The sequence below is a fragment of the Sinocyclocheilus anshuiensis genome, unplaced genomic scaffold (assembly GCF_001515605.1).
Source record: "Sinocyclocheilus anshuiensis isolate Anshui unplaced genomic scaffold, SAMN03320099.WGS_v1.1 scaffold991, whole genome shotgun sequence".
Classification (NCBI taxonomy): Eukaryota; Metazoa; Chordata; class Actinopteri; order Cypriniformes; family Cyprinidae; genus Sinocyclocheilus; species Sinocyclocheilus anshuiensis.
The window spans coordinates 1,175,812-1,191,051 of record NW_015547702.1 but is presented as its reverse complement, the minus strand read 5'-3'; positions in this window follow the sequence as shown (position 1 = coordinate 1,191,051).

Below are 15,240 nucleotides of genomic sequence, written 5' to 3'. Positions count from 1 at the left end.
GAGTGTGGGAGGGGGGGGGGGGGGGGGGGGGGGGGGGGAACTCCCTCTTTTCTAACAATAGTTTTCAGCCAAAAAAACTCTCATACTTACTGCACTTATTACAGTTGTTTGTGCAGTAAAAGTACAAAAGTATGTACCAAATGTATTTATACCAAATATTCCAGTATGTGCATTTAAAAAAAATGACTAGTAAGTGCTCTGACCTCGACCTGTAAATGTTTTAACTGAGATTTGATTCTTTTTCTTTTAGGTATTGTAATATATGTTTGTATGTTTCTCAGGAGATATTAAATCTCCTGCCAGGCTGTTATTGAAAATAAGAACTTGTGCTTAATTAACTTGCCTGGTTAAATAAAGGTTTAATAAAAAATAAAAATAAATAAAATGTAAAACAGAAAGTCAGCATTATGAGAAAAAGAAAATTACAGAGATGCATCTTTCACAGTTTCTTCAAAAAAACTGCTTCAAAATGGTGTTTGTAAATCAAAAGGGTCAGCAAAAGAACAATACTGTATACTAATTATATTATATTATATATGAATATAGTATTATTTTATTTATTGCAAGTTTGCAGAACACCAAATCTTGTTGGACTGCTCTACTTAAAATTATTTTACTTAGTTAGCTCTCTGTAGGACTTGTTTAATATGATCTTATTATCATCATGTTATCATTATCATTAGAATTTTTATCATATGTAAAAACATTTTATTTTATGTTATTTTATACTAGGACTGTAATAATAATAAACATTACTAAATAAAAACAAGATTATAAATATTACTATTGTCAGTAAAATAAAAGATTATTTAAGAAAAATAATATATTAATAATTATTCTGCTTTACATTACAACTGAAAGCTTACAATACTGATATTTATGGCTGTCTTAATTTCTTCATTTTCAAACGTTAAACCATCAAGCTTTAAAGCAACAAACATCGGTTACATTTTATATTAAGTGGGGAACTTAGGAACCAAACTTTGTTTTATATTTATTGACAAGTCTAGGTAAAGATAAGCTCAGGGTTGGGATCCCAAATGTAATAATGAAAGAAAAACCATTGAAAAACACATATTAGTTACAGGGTTGAATGATTTGTTATATTAAGTGTGTAAACTATGTAATTTCCTTGGTGTCACAATTCTATGGGATATTTCTGGTTTTCAGTAAATCACTGTGGAAACATGATGGCGACAGAAAAATGTGTCCACATTCTGACACATACAGTTGGGAAGGAGAAAACCAGAGATCAGAGAAAATGGGCAAGTATGGATGGGAGCTCTAATTTAAAGAAACAAAGGGCACATGAGGTGAAAACAGCCGAACAACAGAGTTACCAGAAAGTACGCTGTGTCATGTCTCACTTTACTGAACCTGACACACCCTTCTATTTTCTCCATTTATGCTCTGTAATCTACCTTTCTTGCTTTTCTATGCCAGCACCAAAACCATACAAATAACCCAGGAACTTGATAAGTGATATTATTTAGACTCCATATTGTAATGATGTATTCTGACCCTGAGACATCCAAATTTTCCATAATTTTTGTTTGCCTACTAAATATATATAGCGTAGTCTTATGCCTTTAATATTTTTAAGTATTCACCAAAAAATAAAAAAAGAAAGCCAGTTATTTCTATCATTTGATATAGTGTGTCAACTTACATTTCCAAACATTCCTTTTGCCATTGATTGTAATAATCCAGTGAGATTTTTGTATGAACTAGGAGTCTGACATCAGCCAGTGCTCAACACTATATAATACATATTATAGTATATATTTGGTGTAGAAAAATTTGAACTCAGAAATTGTAACACTCTGTATATTGACACACATTGGCTTAAAATGGATTATTTTAAGTAAAAAGACTGAAATAGTATTTTCATATAACACATATTCCATTAATAGGTGTTTTATTTCCAACTTAAAGTCATTGTTTATTGTGTACAGTGGGGTTCATTTATTCATTGTCGTTACAAATGCTGCAAAAGCATTATAAAAATGCCACAAATGTATTTTAACAGTAGTCCAGATGGCTTTTTGAACTTCAATGGAAAAGGAAAATTTGACCGTCTGTACAAAGAATCACATGATCAAGGTCTCTCATTTACTTGCATTGATTATTGACCAACATTTCTTTTATTTTACATCATGTTTCTTTGTTTTAAATGGTTCGGAATCCTAAAACTCTGTTTAAATGAGATTTGAATCCCAGATTTTAAATGTGGTCTCAGAAAACCCAAACCCAAAGGAGGAAATGACAGTAGTCTGGATACGCATCTGCGTCCTGTCCTTGTCATGCTGTAGAAATCATTGGTGACTTTTCATTTGAGGCATCTCATCATCAGAGACGTGGTGATGCAACGTCCGGCTCCGAGTACAATAGAAGCGGGAAAAAGAGGCCGGTTGAGTGCTTGGAAGCACGTGTGTGTGTATTGCAGACGAGACTGAAAGCACATCGCTGTGTAAACAGAGGACGACTTATCTCAGTGTAGAGTCATCATCTACATCTGGAGAAACAACTGCTCAAAGCTCCTCCCCTGACCCAGTGGACTACTTGCACTGAACTTCATGATGTACTTCAGATTTGAAATATCGCAGCTAGCTAGTTACGCGTGTTTATGTGTCGTAGTCGCTTAATTCCCAAAATGCCATTTAAAATTAATTTCTGCAAGAACATTTGAAGATCCGGACTTGTTTAGAGAAGGAAGAAATACTCTGAACATTACTGTAGAGATTTTGAAGGTTTTAATCTGAGAAAGCATTGGTAGCTAGAGAACATACAATGCTGTTTAACTGCAGATCAGCTTGAAGTGCAAATCACAGAGGGCTGAAGGAGACTAGTGATGGGTTTCAGTGTCACTGCTCTGAACAACTACACCCTTAGCACTGTGTTCAGTGTGTGGGAGAGACCAGAGAAACCTGATGAACCCATGATGCTAAAAATAAATTGTCAACAAACTCACCTTTTTAGTATATGTTTAATAATATCTATGCTGTGTCAGTTGTTTCTTCGAAAAACTTTGTTATATAGTAAGGGGAACATTAAAACATTTCTTCAGAGATATCACTGGAAAATGGATAGACATTGTGTGTTGTGATTCATGCACTGATAATCGTAATTTATTATGTGCTCTTTATAGTTTATACACTACCTTTCAAAAGTTTGGGGTCGGTAAGATTTTTTAATGTTTTTGAGTGAAGTCTCTTATCTGTGGAAGCCGGTTTCCACCACTGAATAAAAAGTACAAGGTAATTGCAACTTTTAATCTTAAAATTCTGACTTTTTTTTTTGTGAGATATAAACAACCAGTTGAGATTTATAAAGTTCAGTTCTGAGGGAAAAAAAATATATATTTTCTTACAGTTGTGAATTTATATCTCGCAATCCTGACTTTATAACACACAATTGAGAGTTTATATTTCACGATTCTGACTGACCGTTTATATTATGCAATCCTGAGAAAAAAAGTCAGAATTATGAGATGTAAAAAAAAAAAATGTAAAAAGTTGCAATTACCCTTTAAAATTTTTTATTCAGTAGTGGAAATGGGTTTCCATATTTATCTGCGAAGTCCCAGACATATCGTGGCCATGAATTAAGAATTTGTTCCCCCGTTCCCTCGTTTTAGTTCATTCGTACTATTTTGTTCCTCTGCTTTAAGCTTTGTAGTTCTGCGCACCAAGGATGTATTTATTTGTTCAAAAATTGCAGTAAAACAGTAATATTGTGAAATATTATTACTAGGGCTGTCAGTCGAATACAATTTTTAATCTAATTAATTACAGGATGCTGCGATTAATTAATCTAATTAATCACAAACTAAATTTTTGGCTGTGAAAATACCCCCAAAAGATCATTTAAAGCTATTATTGTGTTAAATGTTTAGGCTACAATGGCCTAATATAAACTATGGAACATAAAAGAAGATAATTTGAGAAACATCTTAGAGAAACAGTATTTTTTGTTCATGCAATGAAAGTCACTGGTGACCAAAACAGCTTAGTTATAAACAGTATTCAAAATACCTTCTTTTATGTTGTGCAAAAGAAAGTAAGTCATTCAGGTTTAAAACAACATGAGGGTGAGTAAATGATGACAGAATTTATTTATTTATTTTTGGTAAACTATCCCTTTAATTATAAATTTTTTTAAATAAATGAAATGATACTCTAAAGAAGAAACTAAAACTACCAGCAGGTGGCGGTAAATGTCTTTATGAGTCGATTCGTTCAAACGGCTGATTCATTCAGGAATTCAGTAAACCGCTCTCTCTATGAATGGGCTACTGAATCATTGATTCACACGATTCGTTCAAAACGCGGATTTATTCAGAAACTAAACCGATGTACCACTGTGTTGCTCGGAGACGCACAACAATTTTGCTGTGGCTTTTAGGTAATATTTTCGTTGGCAAAATTGAACAAAAACACAAAATTGTGTTTAAAATATAGCACAGTATTAACTTCTTATTTACTGAACTGTTGTATAAAATCACATTTGCACTCGTGTTCTTCGTGACAAAAACAGCACTCGTGTGATATCGCTTATCATATGATATAAATATGAGACAAAATCTCATACAGAGGCATTTTTTGCCCTAATATCTTGAATTTTAGGGCATAACTGCATTTATGGAGTTGTTGCCCTGCATCATATTTGTCAACAGTCCACTGTATGAAATGTACGATGACGTACAGGTCTGGGGTCGGGGCCAGTGCGTTAACTGCATTAAAATATTTTAATTGCGTTATTTTTCATAACTAATTAAGTTAATGCGTTAAACTGACAGCCCTAATTATTACAATTCAAAATAACTGTTTTCTCTATGAATATGTTGTAAATTGTAATTTATGCCTGTGACCAAAGCTGACTTTTCAGCATCATTACTCTCACTACAGTCTTCAGTGTCACATGATCCTTCAGAAATCATTCTAATATGCTGATTTGCTGCTCAAGAAACATTTCTGATTATAATCGATGCTGAAAACAGTTGCGCTGCCAAATATTTTTGGTGGAAACTGTTACATTTTATTTTTTAGGGTTATGTATGAATAGAAAGTTTAAAAGAACAGCATTTATTTGAAATTGAAATCTTTATAATTTGAAATATTTTATAACATCTTAAATGTCTTCAATGTCACTTTTGATCAATTTAATGAATCCTTGATGAATAAAAGTTTATTTTCATAATGGAATAAATGTCATATTTGTTGAGGTACAACAATACAGCAACACGGTTAATATAAAATGTTAAAACATGAACACCCTTTTAACCACTTTTTTTTTTTTTTTTAAATATGTTTATGTAGCACTATGATTGGTTGGAAGTATATGCTCATGCTCCTCTGTTACTTTCATCAGGACGTCTATTAGTGATGTCTGTGGGAGTTGTGATCCTGTGTGGTCATGCTGAGGTCAGGACTGTGGCGAGACACATGCTTGATCGTCTTAATAATGTACTCTAGTTACGTCTCAAAGCAGCTCAAAGTGCTTAGGCAGTACGTGTGTCATATAGATCATATGGAGAGTGGGATGTAAATGAGCAAACAGAAACGATGAGTGTTTAAGATAAAGTCTTGCTCATATTTATGAAGCGATTGAGTCATGGGTAGCTTCAGCAGCATCAGTATCCTGTTGAGAAGTGGGAGCGGAGCCATGTTCCCCTACATGGATGACAGGTGTCTGGCCCAGCTGATGTTCCTCAGCTATCAGCCACACAAAGGAAGACAAATATTCATCTACTCTTATCACATCCTGCCTGTGTGTGTCTGACGATTTTGATTTGGAGCGAAATATTCAGTGTTTCTCGCTCAGTAGTCTCTGTGTAGGACGACCATGAGTCAGGCAAGACTCAACTGACCATTTTCTGATCTGATCTAAATTTTTATATACATATACTGTTTATATAAACACAGTATTTCCTTTAAATCTTGTATAGGGAAATATATACTGTATGCTTAATGGGTTCCAATAATCTCAGACCTCAAATATAGTAAACATGCTTCTATTTTCTAACTTAATTAATTACAAATTCTTTCGCCAGAAAAAAAACATTTCTATGAAGTTTATTGAAGAAAATGTACATGAATTTGTGAATGTCTTAGTATGTGGCTTGTTCTTTTCTTTATTGACAGCACTTCCATGAACAATTTTAATTATATTTGTATCCCAGATTTTCATTGTGGCCTCAGCCTTTTGGACCAAATGATGCATATATTTGCTTATACAGTATATTTGTAGAACTACACTGAACAAAATTATAAACGCAACACTTTTGTTTTTGTTTAGCTCATGAAAAATGGGGGCAAAAACAAAAGTGTTGCGTTTATAATTTTGTTCAGTGTATTCACCACTAGAAGAGTTGACTTGTATTCTGCAAAAATAACAATATACTTTTGCTTTTTGAATGCATATGATGCCTGACATCTGACAAATTCGAACCCTATCAAAAAAAATAAATTTTACGCAAAATTATTAAATACCACAGCAAAGTGATTACTTTGAGGTAGGCTTTTATTTGAGATACAATGGGATAATATGACATTTTTCAGTTCTATCTATTGCAACTGAAACACTGACTTCTTGCATTTAATTTAATATTATAGTGATAGTCTTGTCCTTATTAGTGAAAATATATCAATTGTATTATTAATTAATGCACCTTTGTTTCTTGTATCAAAAGATGACTAGTGTATTTCAAGTAGTCTGTGAGTTATAAAGGAAAATGTAAATGTTTCTTTGAATAAATTGTTTGTCAGATAAAAAATTTGATAACACATAAAAAGTGGATCAATAACCTTATTTTATTTGCTTACTTAAAGAAAATTTTGACTTGTGTTAAAGTACTAATTTGCCCCCAAATCATCCTTTCTTTGTTTCAAATCTGATTTTCATCCTTCCATTAAATGCAAAAGTTCAGAATCCTGTTATTCACTAAATATCTCCTGTTTTGCCACAGCTCTCAAACCAGTGTTATTTTAGTATTATTTTAGCTTTGTCAGTTTTTTTTATATTTTATTTGATTTTATTTCAGTAACCATTTATTTTAAAGTAACAAAAATAATTTATTTTTATAGTTTTAGTTTTAATTTATTATATTAACTGTCTCATGGCACATTTTTCATAAATGTCCTGTCTATTATTATTTTGTGGTCATTCAAAATAGAAATAGTCATATGGGTTTGGAACAACATGAGGGTGAGTAAATGACAGAATTTTTATTTTTGGGTGAACTATGGTTTGGAACTTGTTGGTAATGTTGGATCCATTGTCATTTGACCAATATGCTATTGTCGATTTCTTTTCTTTTTTTGCTGAAGACTTATACTGGTTTATGGCACAGAGGGCAAAGCTTTGCAGGCCTCCCCTCAAGACATGAGCTCATTGACTTCCTCTCCCACCCATTTCCACAAACACTGCCAGTAAAATAATGTCACGATTGTGTTCCTCAACCCAACGGCATCAAAGACTCATTAAATAATGCGATTATAACCTCATTGGCAAGTCAGAAAAGGCACAGTTTAAAACAGGCTTTGATGACTGGAGGAAGCATTAATGAACACAAAATGATTTGTTGGTGCTTTCAGGCCTGCTGGTACATAAATGTTTATAGAGCGGAGTATGAGCCTCAGAGAGAGAATAAAAACAGCCTGTAAACAACAGAGGTCGGGAAGAGTCTGACACACCTCTCAACACTTCACCTTTACAAGAAAATGTGACCGTGGATTTTTTTATAAATTCTATGAGATTCACTAGTACCAGGCTCTGTGGAGGAAACAGGTGAGTGGAAAGGTTTCAGGTGGGAAACATGGAAGGCTGGATGAATCCGGGGTAACTTTAACTTTAAAAGTGACAGGTTTATTCTGGCTTTCAATCATGAAAGGGCCAATGAACTGGGGACTCCGCTTCCTGCAGGGTAGACATAACTGGACGTCCTTGGTGGAGAGCCATACCTTCTGTCTGGGTTGATACGATGGAGTGGAGGTTCGCTGGACACCAGCATGACCCTTTTGACGTTGAATGATTCCTTGCACATGGTGGAGAGCTGAGTCCCAGACCCTCTCACTCTCTTGGAACCAGTAATGCACTGATGGTACGTTAGAAGGTTCTCCGGACCATGAGAACAGCGGAGCTTTGAAACCGAGTATGTACTGGAAGGTGGTCAGACCGGTGCTCTGTTCACGTAAAGAGATTTGTGCGTACCTGACCCAGGCAATGAACTGGCTCCAGGTGTTCTGGTGGCGATGGCAGAAGGTTCGGAGGTAGTTGCGGATTTCTTGGACCTTCTGTTCTGTCTGCCCATTTGATTGTGGGTGATAGCCAGAGGATAGGCTCTTCCACACTCTTCCACACTTGGGAAGTGAATTGTGGACCGCAGTCAAAGATAATGTCCTCTGGAAGGTCTAAGTAGCGGAAGACGTGGTTGAACAATAATTCTGTCATCTCAATGGCAGTGGGAAGACACGTTAGAGGGATCAGTCAGCAAGACTTGGTGAAGTGGTCCACAATTATTAGTATGCAGGAATTACCATTGGAAGTAGGAAGGTCAGTAATGAAGTCTATGCTAAACAACCGGGATGACTGGGAATGGGCAGAGGAAGGAGCTTGCCAGATAATAAATGGAGAAGATTCTTCGAGGTGGCGCAATATTGACATCCTCTCACAAACCTTCTGATGAATGTCCATAGAAATGTCATGTTGACTGATATTGTATCCGAGGAATTGGATCTTCTTCTGGTGTAACTGACATTTCTTGGCTTTGAGGTTTAGTTTGAACTCTCTCAACTTCAGAAGGACTTCTGCAATGTGGTGGCGATGGCCATGCTTTGGGAGTACACTAGGATATCATTGATGTAGACTACAATGAGGCCGTGGAGGTACTCCCGGAGCACCTCATGCATAAAGTCTTGAAAGACGGAAAGGACGATGACAAGGCCATGTGACATAATGCAGTACTCAAAGTGGCCAGTAAGGGACACAAAATCTGGCTTCCATTCATCCCTTTCTCAAATTCTGATCATATTACATGCACTGCGGAGATGCAGCTTCGTGAAGACTCTGGCTCCTCAGAGTTGTTTGAGAGCAGCAGGGATAAGAGGAAGAGGATATCGGAATTTGACGGTGATTTTATTGAGAGCACGTAATCGATGCAGGGCCACAAACCTCAGTCTTTTTTGGCCACAAAAAATAACCTGGAAAGCAGCAAGGGATGTGGAAGGTCTGATGTATCCTTGCTGGAGGGCTTCCCGAATGTACTCCTCCATGGCCTTCTGCTCTGGAATGGACAGTGGATAGATTTTTGCTGCGGGAACTGGTTCACTCGGAATGAGACTGATTGCACAGTCCCATGGCCGGTGCGAAGGCTGTTGGGAGGCCTTCTTTGGACAAAACACATTGTTGAAGTGGTAGTAGCACTCAGGGATGTCGACTGATTGTCACTCTACCGGGCTCTCAATGGACGTGGAGAATGCAGGACCTGAAGATCTAGGAGTTTTGAGAAGGAGTTTCACGAAAGAGGTGGGGAAGCAGCTATCGCCCCACTTCAGGATCTCTCTGCTCTGCCAGGACAGCACCAGATGATGTTTAATTAGCCATGGTTGCCCTAGGATGATGCCAGTGGTGTAATTGGCTGATGCACAGTTGAATGAGACCCACTCTGTAACAGGCAAGACTCCGATTTAGGGGTTTACCAGTTATGGACTGGGCTTGGTAACTCTTCTCACTGAGGGTTTTCTGGAGGTTGAGCTGATGACAGAGTTCTCTGGAGATTAAGTTCCCAGCTCACATAGAGTCAATAAGGGCAGTGACTGAAATGGATACATTATAGGCAGTAATGAACACTTTGGTAGTGAGTGGAGTGGAACTGAAACAAGTGATTTGTACAAACCTCACCAGAAGATGAGGGGGATGATGGGGCATGTTGTGATGGCAGGCCCTGAGTCACCGCAGTACAAACAGAGACCCTGAGTCAGCCATTGCTCAGCCATTGGGAGTCGAGTGGATTCAACTTGCATCAGTTCTGATTCTGGGGAGTTGGAAGGTTCAGTTTAGAGGTTAGTGAGTGGAGCTGACCCTGGGAGTTGTCCTGACACCCCTGCATATGATGGGAGATGAATCTCTCGAGGCTGCTGGTATCATCGTATGCAGCGAGATGCAGCTAGAGTTGCAGTGACAACCCTTGACGAAACGTCGTAAGGAGAGAACGCTCATTCCATCCACTCACTGCTGCTAGTGTGCGAAACTTTAAAGCATATTCTGAGACAGACATCTTCCTTTGGTGCAGATGGTACAATTGGTCACTGATGGAAGAGTCACCAAGGGGTCTGGCAAAAACTTTGTGAAAGTGGGCTACAAAGCTCTCTAGAGACTGTGTTACGGGTCCCGACTGCTGCTAGATTTTCTTGGCCCACTGCAGTGCCTTTCCTGTTAGTAAGGAGATGATAAAGAATATTTTTGCTCTCTCCATCAGAAAGCGGTGCGACTGCATCTCGAGGGCCAGCAAGCATTGAAGCCATAGAAGGAGTGGGAATCTTTGCAGTGACTGGTGTGGTGGTGACTGAAGTGGTGAGAGTGCGGAGAAGTAAATCTATGAGCTCCATGAAGGGATCTGTGGGTTCATGTTGTTGTGCATACTGTAGGGCTGCACGATAAATTTAAATTAAATCTCAATCACGATTAGGCAGAAGCTGTGATTGTCATGTGCATCTTGTCATTGAAGCACGGTTGTGATATCAGTAGTAAATCTCCATCCGAAGGCCAGAGGGCGCTCTCATGCGGAAACTCTTAAGTACGCCCCGCAGAAGAAATCCAGGAAATCCCTATAGTGGTAGCTGAATAAGCAGAAGTTTTAAAGGTGCTGTATGTAGGATTGACATTACCTAGTGGTTGAACTAGGTATTGCAGTCCAAATTCAAAATTTTGGAGAGGGTTTTTTTTTACCTGGCCCCTTCTCCTCAGACTTGACGTATATGCAGGTTGCCAGATTGACGACACCAAACAGAGACAGACATTTCGACACGGAACGCACATTTTCAAAGGAGAATAACTGACTGTACTGTAGCATTGTTTTTCAGATAAACAAGTATGTTAACTTAGCATGTTTCTTAAATATCTGCAAACATATTATGGTATTTTTATGCTTTAGTAGAGTCAAAAACTTATACAGCACCTTTAACTGCTTTTATTGACTCAACATGACTAATAAACACAGGACTACGACAAATGTACGATTTATCTGAGTTCTTATTATATTTTTCATTATAGTAAAGTATATAATAATGCAATGCTATTCGACGTAGCCTTTATCACTGCTTAGAATACTATGAAATATGTCCTTATGGAGGTGACTAGCACACACACACATACACCAATAGTTCTTGAGTTGCATGTATGGTAAATCAATGGTAATCTCATTTTATAGGAAATCATCATACACAATGGGGACTGGAGATGGGAGAAGGAGACCGGAGCTTCGGAGACAAAGAGAGACTTATGCCCTATTCGCACGGGATTAGTATTACTTGGTGACCTCCAGTCATTTGTAATAATTGCGGAGGTTGTCTGTGATCTTAATCCCATGCGAATCGGCCATGTCTGTAATTTATAAAGTAAAAATTCCCCCACAAATGACCTTCCATATTTCAGCCCTATTCGCACGGGATTAGTATTACCTGGTGCCCTCCAGTCATTTGTAATAATTGCGGAGGTTGTCTTAATCCCGTGCGAATCTGCCATGTCTGTAATTTGTAAAGTAAAAATTCCCCCACAAATGACCTTCCATATTTCGCCGAACACCGAGGTCCTGTGATAACATTAGTCCCGTGCGAATCGGCATCTCTGTGATTTGGCCAGCATTTGGCGGGTCGTATATAATTTTTTGAGGTTTTCGTTTCCTGTGCGCCTTTTTAATCCATCTTTCGCGAAGAATGGAGCTGCGTTGAAGTGTTTGATAGCATTTTGGGTGCAGTCATATCGCTACACCATACAATTTGCAGAAAGAGAAAGCTGAAAAGGTTTTGAGGTTAATGTGTTACAAATAAATCAAGCATAAAGCTTGAGATATTATTTTAACCTGGTGAAATGTAAATGACACAGCGCACAAAACTATATTAGTTTCTTTTTTTTAAATCCAACTAACCAGACCATAGAACGGGACTCTCAAAGCCTTGACATCCGGGTATCCGGGAGATAGGTCAGTAAATTCGAGTAAAATCACAGACTTCGCTTATCCCGTGTGAATGCACCACACAAAATTCAGATGTGGGGGCGTAATTTCAAAATCACACAAGGTCCCCAGATAATGCTAATCCCGTGCGAATAGGGCTTTACTCAGGGTTTGTATCCAGGTAGATAGATCGTGCGGGAGTAACAGGAGAGGTTCTAGTCATAGACCAGACATTGAGCTAATGAACATGGCAAACTTAAATAATGCTGGTGATGAGTGCAATGATTGATGACAGGTGGCGATGATTAGAACTCAGGGGAATGTGCTTGTTGTAAGGGAGTGCCAGTGGAGCCTGGTGAATATGTGACAGTACCATTGAGATATTATTATATTTTTGTTATTATTTGAATTATTTTTTTTCCATATTTTCTATTTTCATTTTAAGTTTAAACAGTAATTTTATTGTGTTTTTGTCATTTTATTAATACTTTTTATATAAATATGTCTATTGTCTGTATAGTTTTTATGTTTAATTTCAAGCACGTATAGTTAATATTGCTTTGCCAACTACACTGAAAAAATAGGTATAGAAACAATAATAACACTATTAATACTAATTTAAAAGAAATTTATAGTGAATTTCATGAATAATTACACAGTGGCAAGTGACATAAATGTGAAATTAGGAAGTAAAAAATAAAAATATTAATGACACAAAAATAACAATAGTGTTGGGAAATGTGCACAATGTGAGGTTTATAGCAATGCTTCTCTAATGAAACAACCAGAAAATGGTTCACAGTCTGTGACTGGTGGGTCAGCAGAGAAACAATAATATTTGATGCAAAAAAATAAAACACAATTACTCAAATAACTCTAGATAGCAGAAGACAAAACATACGCTTGTTGACTTTTAATAGAGAAAATAGAGAGATAGAGAAAATGTTTCCAATATCTTTTGTTGTTAAAGTCAAAGGTCGTGCATCCAGCAAAACATTTCGCCACAATTCATCTGTCATTTGGTAGAAGCCAGATTAGAAAGATGCTAACACTTGACAGTTTACGTGACAAGCCTTCATCCTCTACAATGATGAACAAATCTCCACAAGGTAAAAGAAAATACAACCCAGACAACTTTAAATACAGGTTTACATGCAGGATAAACACAGTTTGTGCTGATAATGCGTTTTTTGGGCAGGGAATTAATGGTTGCTGAGAGCATAAAAATGTAAAAAATTTAAGTGATGTTTAGAAACTAAACACTGTGCAGCTCATGGTGATATTTCAGTGTTGGATTTTTAAGGATCTTTTGGTACAATTTTGGTACTGTGTCAGGCCACCATGTGACCTCCAGTCAAACTGGTTGACAAGCGGTGTTTTATAGTGGTCAGTGATCTGTCATCAGTGTCTTGTTGCTCCGCATGTGGACACTTTTAAAACATGTGAGCTGATTTGAGGTCTGCAGAGGCTTGTGGGCAAATCTCACTCAACAACCCACATCTTATGCTGTTTGGCCAATGACCTACCATTTCTGCTGCTACCACCTAAACCTTTCACATGAAATCTCAAGAACATTTTCATAAAGCTGACTTGACTTTTAATTAATATTTTATGCCTTAATATTTCTTGTGTGGCTTGTCATTCTTTATCATTTCCTGTACCTTCTTCCTTTACCTTCGCACCAGATCATTAACATTAAATTTGTGAATTTGCTTTGCAATTCAGTTTAAACCGTGGTTGTCAAATGACTCAATTTCTTACATTAACCCTTCATCATTGACTGAATTCTCTGGCTTTCTGTGTTTTCACTGTTATATGTTAGGGGGCGCTATTACACATCTTCTGAAAAAGTACTGCATCTCTGGATCAAAACACAGTGAAGAAGAAGCAGAAACAAGCGATCATATATGTAAAATTATGTGATCATCAAACATTATGAAGCATATAATTCAAAACTGCCTAACGTTACCGAATTACATCTTGACCCAGGAAGTGGTTAAGGTTAGTGTTAGGGTGAAGCTTTGGGGGCACTGATGAAGCGATCTACTCCATCTGTGTTTGGTCATCGATCTGAATCGAATCTGGATGTAGCCTGAAACAAAAACGTGATTTTCTCAGATTTTGGTCAAAATGATGCCTTTTTATGAAACTTGCCCACATTTAAGTGTTGATAAAAAGAGAACGCATGAAGCTAAAACAAAACAAAACAAAACAAAGCTGGTGGAGAAAGAGTTAATTACACTGTAAAAATGCTTTTTCAAAGCTGTAAATAAAACAAAGATTACTGTAGTATGTTTTGTAAGAAAATATTATTTCAGTTTTTCTGCTTTAAAATTTCATGTTTAATTCACTGTTGCTTGCCATTTCTTTGTTATTGTTTGTACATTTACTAGAAATTTCTATGTGTAAATTGTTTCTACACCAATTTTTTTTTTACTATATATTCTAATTAACTTGCTAAATTAATCACCTACTGTATATCAATATTTGCTGAGAAAAGCCCCCACATACAGTGCCTTGCGAATGTATTCATACCCCTTCATTTTTTTCACATTTTGTTTTGTTGCTGCCTTATGTTAAACTGCTTTAAATGAGTGTTTTTCCACACCAATCTACACTCCATACACCATAATTGTCAAGCAAAAAAAAAAAAACAGGTTTTTAACATCTTTGCAAATTTATTAAAAATAAAAAACTAAAATGATGTCTGGGACAGTTGAAATTTAGCTCAGGAGCATTCATTTTGCTTGTAGATATTACTACACTTCAAGTGAAGTTAACCTGTGGCAAATTCAATTGAATGGGTATGATTTGGAAAAGCACACACATCTTAATAAAAGGTCTAACAGCTGATAATGCATATCAGAGCAAAAACCAAGCCCTGAGGTCAAAAGAACTGCCTGTAGAGTTTAGAAACAGGTTTGCATCAAGCCACACATCTGTAGAAGAGTTCAGAAAAAAATTCTGCTTCACTGAAGGGTCACAGAAGCATGTAGTCTCTGTTACCCTTAATGGAAGAAGTTTGAAACAACCAGGACTCTTCCTAGAGCTGGCCTCCTGGCCAAACT